At 41.3% G+C, this 10,458-nt stretch overlaps 1 long non-coding RNA gene across 1 annotated transcript; it reads right to left on the bottom strand.

Annotated features, from left to right (window-relative positions):
* Positions 1-1,765: 1,765 nt before the first annotated feature.
* Positions 1,766-4,461, bottom strand: LOC309661553. Its single transcript, XR_014264072.1, has 2 exons — positions 3,230-4,461; positions 1,766-2,904 (listed from the first exon to the last, which is right to left on the bottom strand). It is a non-coding gene; the product is annotated as an uncharacterized lncRNA (long non-coding RNA).
* Positions 4,462-10,458: the final 5,997 nt, after the last annotated feature.

The raw sequence follows: 10,458 nt of genomic DNA, 5'->3' as shown, positions 1-10,458 counted from the left end.
TTTCTCCTTTACTGAAATCAAAAGGCAGTTGATTTCCTATACTTCAATGATTTTTTCTAGCTAAGATTGTTGCTCTAATAATTTCAACAATAACAACATTAATAATGTGTTACAAGAGGTGATATTCTTTATGGAGATTTGTTTTATTATAGGGTTCCCCTACCCCAAGAGCAGCAAACGATCCCCCGACCACCCGAAAACAATGGCACTTTTTGAACCAGGCAACAAGTACCACAGAGGGCTCGAGTAGAATTGTCAGCCTTCCTTTGGCCCTCAGAGTCACTTTTATGACAGTAGATGTCGAAACATGAAGGAAAGAACAACCACCAAAACCATGAAGCCCACAGGAAAAGAAACACACTAGTCTGAGAAATACTCACTGATTTCTGAGTGCGTGTGGCTGAAAGCTATAGCCACCAGCCCTGGCAGAAGGGCTTGTCTGAGGGCAGAGTGAAGGGTCAACCTTTTGGGTATTAACTAGCAAAATCCAAAGAAGGGAAGAAAGGGAAAAAGCAGCGCCCTGAGGTTAACTGCAGTAGAAATAGCATCCAGTCTCCAGCTTATGAAACTGTTCCTGTAAACCCACCTGCTGATGCCCCTTCCTTCTCCTTTCATAGGATGTGAAAGCAGCCAATCAGAAGCAGTTGTAGGTGCCACCCATCCCACCACTGATGCCTTGTAGGTTGACAATAGAAAGTGAACAGGAGCTAAGTGCCACCCCCTCTCCTGCCTTTGCAGACAGGGTTAATACTGACAATCATTTGGTCACTAGCAAATTGCATTGCAATTGCCTTCATGGTAACACCGAAATGGCTCAAAGCTTTGTTTTGCCTGACCTTGTATAGATGACATGCACTTCTTCAAAATCAGTCACTACCTACCATCCGTATCATCCTTGAAGAGTGCCTGGGTAATATACTTTTCTCCCAACAGATGTTCTAAAAATAATCAGGATATTGTTTTAAGCATGAGCATTTATAATATATACATGCAAAATATGTACATATGCATATGTGTGTATACATATATGCATGCAAATTGATTATATGTGCCTTTCTTTATGAACTGTTTTGTTGCTGATCATTCAGCTTTAAATGTTTTTATAAACAGCATATTTTCATGTTGACTAAAGATGAGAATTTTAGCTCCATCTGTAAAGGAAGCTCTCTTTTTTTTTTAAACATCTTTATTGGAGCATAATTGCTTTACATTGTTCTGTTAGTTTCTGCTGTATAACAAAGTGAATCAGCTATGCTATATGTATACATATATCCCCATATCCCCTCCCTCCCACCCTCCCTATCCCACCCCTCTAGGTGGTCACAAATAGATAGCTAGTGGAAAGCAGCCGCATAGCACAGGGAGACAATCTGTAAAGGAAGCTCTTAAATTGCAGCATCTTTATGTGGTGAGGCTCAGTAGCTGGGAAATTCGAAGTGCGTGCTTCACTAACAAATGTGATTTGCCAAGTACTTTCATAATATTTGAGACACTAAATTAGGCACTTCCTGCAGCCAGAAAAAATGGCAGTCTTTCCCTATTTGGTTTATATTCTAACAGATATCACCATCTGCTATTTATTCTCCTTATTTCGAACATGGCATCAAAGAGACACAATAAATTTAAATATATTTGTAAGATTTCATAGTTAGCTTATTCCAGCCAGGGAACTGGAAAATTTTTAGAGGAAGGAAATGAGGTGTTTTATTTTATTTTGTTTTTTTAAAAAACTCCAAGTGTTTTTATTTTTTTATTTTTTAAATTATTTATTGATTTATTTATTGGCTGTGTTGGGTCTTCATTGCTGCATGTGGGCTTTCTCTAGTTGCGGAGAGCGGGTGCTACTCTTCGCTGCAGTGCGTGGGCTTCTCAGAGCGCAGTCTCAGTAGTTGTGGCTCACGGGCTTAGTTGCTCCACGGCATGTGGGATCCTCCGGGACCAGGGCTCAAACCCGTGCCCCTTGCATTGGCAGGCGGGTTCTTAACCACTGCGCCACCAGGGAAGTCCCGGAAATGAGGTCTTTTAAATACACTTTTATTGGAAGACATTCTCTCACTTACACTGGTGATTAAGAGCACAGACGATGAAAGCGGATTGTCTAAGTTTAAATGTTACCTAGTTCTACCATTTGATGATTGTGGTAGCATCCTACTTAACTCTCAGTTTTTCTCATCCACAAAGTGCAAATGATATCCGCAGCTACTTCTCAGAGTTGTGGTTAAGGATTAAATGAGTGATTATGTATCAGGATCCAGGTTCACAGTAAATACTGTGTCAGCATTAATCATTACCCATGAGCTGGGAAGCTACCCTAAAGATACGTCCTATAAATTCAATGTTCAAGTCTACATATCCATCATTTCTATATATTTTAATATGTTTTCAATTACAATCACAAGTCTAATTTAAACGTGAGTACAACAGATTTCCTGAGTGCCTACTGTGTGTGTCTTTACCTGTTCCAATACGGTTAGTTGCCTATCCAATATCCAATCTCCACTTTTTCCTTACCAACATGACCCTTTTTATTTTAAGACTAGCAATATGCCCAGCTAAAAGACAAAAAACACATTTCCCAGACTCCTTCCCAGATGGGCAAACGTGTGACACAGTTTTGGCCAATGAGTTATAAATGAAAGTTTTTGGTTGAGTCTTCTCAGAATCTCTTTAAAGGGAGGAGACTTAGTGTCATGTGGAGTTTGCTTTTGTTCATCTCCTTTTTCCAGCAGATGCAATAGCTGGAGCTCCAGCAACCACCACATGACCATTGTAAAAGGCACACACCAAGGCTGGCTAAAAGAAAAGGTAGAAAGAGCTTGGGTCCTGATTTCATAGTAGACCTGCCATGCAGCCCTGGACTACCCTTCTTCCAACTGACTTATTATTAGGTAATAAAAGATAAACCTTTTTGGGCTTCCCTGGTGGCGCAGTGGTTGAGAATCTGCCTGCCAATGCAGGGGACACGGGTTCGAGCCCTGGTCTGGGAAGATCCCACATGCCACGGAGCGACTAGGCCCGTGAGCCACAACTACTGAGCCTGCGCATCTGGAGTCTGTGCTCTGCAGCAAGAGAGGCCGCGATAATAAGAGGCCCGCGCACCGCGATGAAGAGTGGCCCCCACTTGCCGCAACTAGAGAAAGCCCTCGCGCAGAAACGAAGATCCAACACAGCCATAAATAAATAAGTAAATAAATAAAATTTAAAAAAAAAAAAAAAAAAAAAGATAAACCTTTATCCTATTTGAACTACTCTTATTTGGGTTTTCTATACATGCAGCCAAACTCAGATTCCTGACATAACCACTGATATAAGTGGGTATCATTGTCCCCATTCACAGATAAGGTTAAGAAACATCCTGTAATGACACAGCTTGGAGATGACAAAACTGGATTTGGAAACTAGGCAGCCTGGTTCTTAATTATATGCTATATATCTCTTTAAAGATTACCAGTAGGATTAGATTCAGGAGACAAAAGTTTACTTCTTCTCCTATCTGTAAGCTGCCTTTACTTGATCCACCATTCACTCCTTTGGACAACCAACAACCATCGAATGTATTAAGTGCCAAGTACAATGTGCTAGGCACTGGAGATACCACACTGAACAAGCCAGACAAGACCCCTGCCCTCGAAGAGCCTACAGCTGTGCAGAGATAGAGATGAGAAAATAGACAATCACAATATTGTAAGTGCAGTTATGTGGAGGATACAAAGCACCTTGGGGAAACAATGGAAGGGGCTTACCCTGGCCAGTTTTCTCTCCCTCCTCCAAAATATTCAGTTGTCCTGAAGTGCAGGAAAAATTCCACAATAGTCAACTGGTATACTTGAGTATCTCATAGATGATTTTTCTCCCCAAGGAAAGGAAAGCAGGCTGGACAATTTTCCCTTGCACCTCTTGGCTTGACGTGGGATTCCCAAGGCTTTTTCCACATGTACACTGCATCCACTCTTTCTCCTACTGATAAGTATTTTTCCTCTTGATGTGCAGAGGTGAGAAATGGTTCCCTATGCTGTTAATCTGTTATAGGTTGGTCCTGCCCGTGTCTGTCTACAAGCCGTGTTACTCTCCACACTTAGAAGCCACCCTTAAGTCTATTTTGTTTAGAGCTGTCACCGCTCAGCTTGCTCTTGCTCATGCCTATCACTCCTGGATGGGATGGCAATTGATATGGAACGATAAGGACATTCCTTTTAAATCTTCAGCATCAGATCTGAGTAACATAATTCCCTTCTGGCTCATAAAGCCGGACCTTTTCTTTTGACCCCACCTCAGGCTTCATCTATGATTAACATACTTTATGTGTAAAGACTTCCTTTTGTTAATCACTACATCAAGAAATTGAGTACAACGATAGACCATTCTCTTTTGTTCTCACCCTCAACATCCTTCTCTCTCAGTAGAGCAATATATCTCATAAGATTCTAAAAAGGAAAGGCAGAATGAGATTGTCAAAACCTCTACTGGATTTTGATCTTATTTCATATTGCACTCACCATTTGCCCTTTGAGTAGGAAACATGGAAACATCGAACTTCATGGAAACATCAAGCTCTCTTCTATGGTTTCTAACAGTGACAAGAGCCACAGTAGAGTCACTTGACAAACCTAAAAGCAAGGACAGTATTCAGGGAATGGAGACAGCACAAATAGCAACAACAATGAAAAAAAAGCAAATATATAACTTTATTTTACTTCTCCTTAGTGGCTTAAAAACATGGCACAGACTATGTTTCTTGCATGAAAAATGGCACCTTTTGCCTTCCAGCTTTTTGCATCAATGGACTTCTATGCTTGTCTCACCTAACATTTTATCTCTGGTCACTCCATTTGTCACTGTAATTATGTGACTCAAAGGGTAATAATCTGATGAAACAGGACTGTGAGTTCCTATCCTGACTAAGCAAATAACTTCTCTTATGACCTTGTAGGAGTCATCCAAGGTCCACATTCTCATCTTTAGAATGTCAGTGACGACAACCTACCTCATAGGTTTACGTGAAAACAAGTAGAATTTTTAAATTATGATAAAAACACTTCATAAACAAAGGGCTTTGAAGCTGCATTATCATTCTCAGGCTTGTGCTGCATTTCCAGTTACAGAGTAAGTCAGTTACTGATTAATCACGACTAGAGCAGCAGTCCTTTCCCATGAAGTGCAGCCATGGGGCAGAAGAGCATCAAGATGAAATATGCATTGAAATAGTGCTCTCACAACTTTAGATATCAAAAGATGCCATCAGCTCTTTTCATTGTCACAAAAAACACCTGAGCTCTTTGCATCCTCACAGAAAACTGAACATGGGGAAGCTTGATAGAGAGAAGTCAAGGATGAGAACACTGATTTCCATCGTTTATCCTTGCCACATTGGAGGAGAATCAGTAATAAGCATGAAATTGGGGCTGCTATCTTCCAGTATACTCACCTGTGCTCAGTGGCTGGCAGTAGCAAAGCTTAGCAGGTTGGGCAGCAAATGCAGATTCAGATGGCAAAACTGTGCTCATCTCAAGACCCTATTCTGCTGACCCTTTTCACCTTCCTTCCAGCATTCTTTGTTCATTCGGGAGTCTCTGACTAGATTTTTGTACATTCTGTTGTTCAGCTCCAGGGTTCTGGACCTTCTCCCTATTCCCAGAATTTCAGGGGAAATTGCCACTTGTGAAAGTTTTATTTGTGGTGAACATTTACATTTATTAGAGGCAAAAGATGGTAACAGCCATTAACCTTAATCCTGCTGGAACCCTCTGAAATTTTCTGTGGTTTCTGCCTCAACGTTTCCTGCTTCTCCTGGCCCTCACCACATCTGTTAGCTCCTTTCCCTTTTCCCTTGATCCATAATCCTTTCAGATTCTCAAGTGAGAGCTTCGGGTAACATGAAAACATTAGGAGCATGGAGGACAGTTGCCAAGCCCATGTGTCCTTGCTTCCAGGCTTGCCCCTCATCCCCCTTTCATGTTTTTCTCCACGAAGCCACCAGGAGAAGCTTTTGAAAATGTGAATCAGATCACCTCACTCGTTTACTTAAAACCCTGCAATGGCTCCCCATAACACTTAGAATGAAATGCAAAGTCCATTTCATAACCCATAAATGTCACCAGCAAAGCTCACAGGGATCCCCAGGAAAAATAATATCTAGGAAAAATAAGATAAAGTCTAAGCTCTCCTTTTGTGCTTAGTCTGGTTTCACTTGCCTATAGGGACCCCGTGTGCAGAAGCCTTGCACCTAACACACTGGATTAGAGTTCCCGACGCAGAACTGCTGCTGCGACATACCAAATTTGCTGGCTGTGTGCAGAAGTGCTGAGCGTGACACCGCAATTCAAGATGGCAGCAGCAGGTCGTGCGCAGAGACTCTGTGCCCGGCGCTGTGATTGGAGCGTGAGCAGCACAGCTGCTCCAATCCTGTGAGAACACTCCCCACTGTCCCACCCCCACGAGATCCCTGTAAAGCAGCCCCGCCCACGGCCTGTGGGGAGCAGTGAGTGCTCTGGAGCGGGAGCGTGCACCTCTCCATTCTCTGATCAAAGAATAAGAATAAAGCGTTCCTTTGCTTCTGAAAAAAATGTGAAGTAGTTGTCTACGAAAATGAGAGACTGAATGGGCCAGAACAATTGCCTGGTAGCATTATGGTTTGTATGTTTAATTTAAAGTGACACTATCATTATAGTTGCAAGTTTTTCTCCAGCAATACTCAGCTGCATGGCCCAGACAAGGAAGGATTTAACCCAAATGTAGTTTCATGAAGCAGTACAAAGAAGGGAGAAATGGGGCAAGGAAGACAAGAGCAAGTGTGAGGGAGATTATTATGATTGCCTATGGATGAATCCGGGTAAGAGGGTAATGAAGATGTCACAAGGAGAGGGACAATTTAGGTTAATGAACTGTAGGTCCCAATGGAGGTCAAGGATGGCTGGATGTGAGCTGGGAGAGGTACTGGTTAGAGATTGGGGTATAAGAATATTGAGATTGGACATATATACACTACCAAATGTAAAATAGATAGCTAGTGGGAAGCAGCCGCATAGCACAGGGAGGTCAGCTCGGTGCTTTGTGACCACCTAGAGGGGTGGGATAGGAGGGGTGGGATAGGGAGGGTGGGAGGGAGGGAGACGCAAGAGGGAAGAGATATGTGGACATATGTATATGTATAACTGATTCACTTTGTTATAAAGCAGAAACTAACACACCATTGTAAAGTAATTATACTCAAATAAAGATGTTTAAAAAAATATATTGAGATTATGTAGGGTTTGCATTTATGGTAATCTCAAGGTCTAGGATATAACCAAGAGAGTGAGGGGCTGCACTAAGCTGGAGACAAGTTCTTTGAAGAAGAGTCCAAGGAACTAACAGATCAGGTTGTTGCAATGATTCCTTTAGTCTACATTAAATTAGCAAGAATTGTGAGGGTATTAGAGATAGCAAGAATGAGCCAGGAGTAAAACTGTAGAAGGTAAGAGGAAAAGGCTAGAGAATCAGTAGATGATGGCAACAATAAGGGGTAATGAACGACATAATATGATGGCATGGGATTCAATGTTAAAAAGTTGTAGGGAGGAAGAAGAGAGAATGGTGTGGAAGCAGCAATGAGGTACAAGGAGATCTTCTCCACTCTCAGGCCCAGAGGTGGGAGAGATGAATAAGAAAAACACCCATCACTTGAGACAGCTGTCAGGGAAGCAGAAACTTCAGGAGAGTTCCAGGTTTCTTTTTCTTTTTTTTTTTTAAATTAATTAATTAATTAATTAATTAATTAATTTATTTATTTATTTATTTATTTATTGGCTGCATTGGCTCCTTGTTGCTGCGCGCGGGCTTTCTCTAGTTGCAGCGAGCGGGGACTACTCTTCGTTGTGGTGCGCAGGCTTCTCATTGCGGTGGCTTCTCTTGTTGTGGAGCATAGGCTCTAGGCGTGTGGGCTTCAGTAGTTGTGGCACACAGGCTCAGTAGTTGTGGCTCGCAGGCTCTAGAGCACAGGCTCAGCAATTGTGGCGCACAGGCTTAGTCGCTCCACGGCATGTGGGATCATCCCGGACCAGGGCTCGAACCTGTGTCTCCTGCAGTCGGATTCTTAACCACTGAGCCATCAAGGAAGCCCCCAGGTTTCTTTTACAGCAAGAAGATGAAAGGACTATTCAGAGAATAGGTTGAGGATACAGGAGATTTTAATTCTAATGGAACTGGGATTCCTGAGGGCATCATGGAAGAATTTTAGGGTAGGGAAAGAGACCAGAATGGAAGTATATGGAACTCAATGGGGATTAGAGTGTGGGAGAGAAGAGGTAACCTGGATGTCTAGGGACTCCTTTGGTGGCTGACATAAATAGACATAAATGGAATATTAGAGTACTCCCAGTAGACACGATGCGGATGCTGATAGGTTATGAGTATTGATGGGTAGGGAAAGATGGATTTCTAGGTCTTCCTAACAATAAGAATAGAAGGCTAGCGGTAAAATGATCACAATCTAATGTACCATTTCTCTCTTAGCCTCTGTTGGGGAAAGGGCAATTTTATTTTAAGCCTATATCATCATCTTGACCCCTATGGATGGACTTAAGGGTTTCTGGAGTAGCCAGTTACCACACCAAGCTATGCTTGTTCTCCCTTTTCCCCTCCCTAACTTCATCAGCTCACCAAAGTAATGGCTCAGATAAAGAGAATTTTGAGAAAATTAGAATGGAAAATGATGTCATGGCAGACAAGCACGGATAAAAGTTTAGATCAAAGAGAGTTGCCTTGTGTACCCCTCAATCTATTGTGACTGTGCACTTAACTTTCTAGTAGGATGAACCCTGACTCATCCTGCTCTATGAAGTCTCTGGGATCTCTTGCATTTTTCTCCATACATATAAATTCCATGCTTCCTAATCTCTTCTTAAAATAACCATAGGAATGTAATTCTGAAATGTATCTAGCCCTTTAGAACGTATGTATGTTGTTAATTACAGCAGAAGCAATAATAAAAACTTCCAGTTAAAATTTTCAATGTAAATGAAATTATTTTCTACTTTATGCATTGTAACAACAAACACTGAAGGTACAAAAAGCTGATAGGAAATAACCTAAAATCTCCAAAAATAGAATTCACCTACTTATGAATGAAAAGTCTTCTAAATTAATGAATTACAGTCGACCCTCCATATCCACAGGTTCTGCATCTGTAGATACGGAGGACCAACTGTACTACATCATTTTATATATGAAACTTCAGCAACTGCAGATACCAAGGAACGACTGATTTTATCTAATTTTAAACAAGGCTAATAAGTTACTAAAAAAATATTTCCTATAATACTCAGTTTGAGCTAAACAAAATGTGCTGACATTCAGTTGATTAACTTTTTAAAGTAAATTACTAATATAGGCACTGACAAGATAGGTGAAAATGCAACATGTGCTGCAAAGCATAATCTTGGGTAACCTTATCCAAGCCTCAACTATTACCTATGTTCTGATTCTGATTCACTTATATTCTCAAATAACAGGATATTAAGCAGAAGTATGATCTCTTCTCAATGCATATATTCACCTACCAAGAAAACAACCTGGGGATCTGTATCAGTCAGATTCTTCATAAACATCAAAAAGCACCCCCAAAATGGATACTGAAGAGAGCTTAATACATACCTAATTTACAAAAGTGTGGTCAGTGATAAGGGGAATCCAGTACAGACTAATGAGTCTAGCAAAAGTGAGAGGCAACTACTATCCCTCTGTCTGAAGGGGCAAGAAGAATGAGCAATTCCAAGAACCTACTTGTTACGCCTTCTTAATACTTGTTAAGTTTTGCAAGAGCTATGACACTCTGTAAAGAAATTCAACCACTGCCCATACATGGCTCAGCAGGGAGGTTTCCATAGGAATAAATACATCAACTGTACCTTCTTCCCACATTCCAATAACCTGCTGATGCCTCCCATTGTTCAAACCCAACTTCTGGAAGCCAGGAAGCTTGTGCTGCCATCTGTAAAAACCACCCTCCTGGGGCATGCAGCAGGAAGAAGAAGGGTGGAAAGTGAATCTGCAGAGACAAATGGAGAAGATCTAGCACAGGGGCCAACACATGATAGAGTTCAACAAAGTTATAGGAGACAGAAAATAGATGAAGTAGCGAGGAATAAAAGGGCCAATTGCCTTTCAAGAAGAATGAGTGAAAAAGTACCCACACACAGTCATATCACCTCCCCCCTGCTTCATCAGAGATACATCATTATGAATGTTCATGAGACCAAGAATAAAAGGAAAATCCTAAAAGTTTATAGAAGTAGGCTTCTCGTGAGCAGTGCTGGGTGTCAGAACATAATGGTGCAATGTCTTCAAAGTTCTCAAGAAAAAAAATATTTTAACCTGGTGTACTCAACCTAGCCAAATAAAATGTGGAGACAAAATATGGGCATTTTCAAACGTGTGAGAACTCAAAATTTATACACACTAAACTTTTTTTAGGAAGTTGTC

The sequence above is a fragment of the Balaenoptera physalus genome (genome assembly GCF_965194825.1).
Source record: "Balaenoptera physalus genome assembly, chromosome: 5".
Lineage (NCBI taxonomy): Eukaryota > Metazoa > Chordata > Mammalia > Artiodactyla > Balaenopteridae > Balaenoptera > Balaenoptera physalus.
Note: the sequence above shows the minus strand (reverse complement) of the source record. Positions and strands in the feature narration are given on the sequence as shown.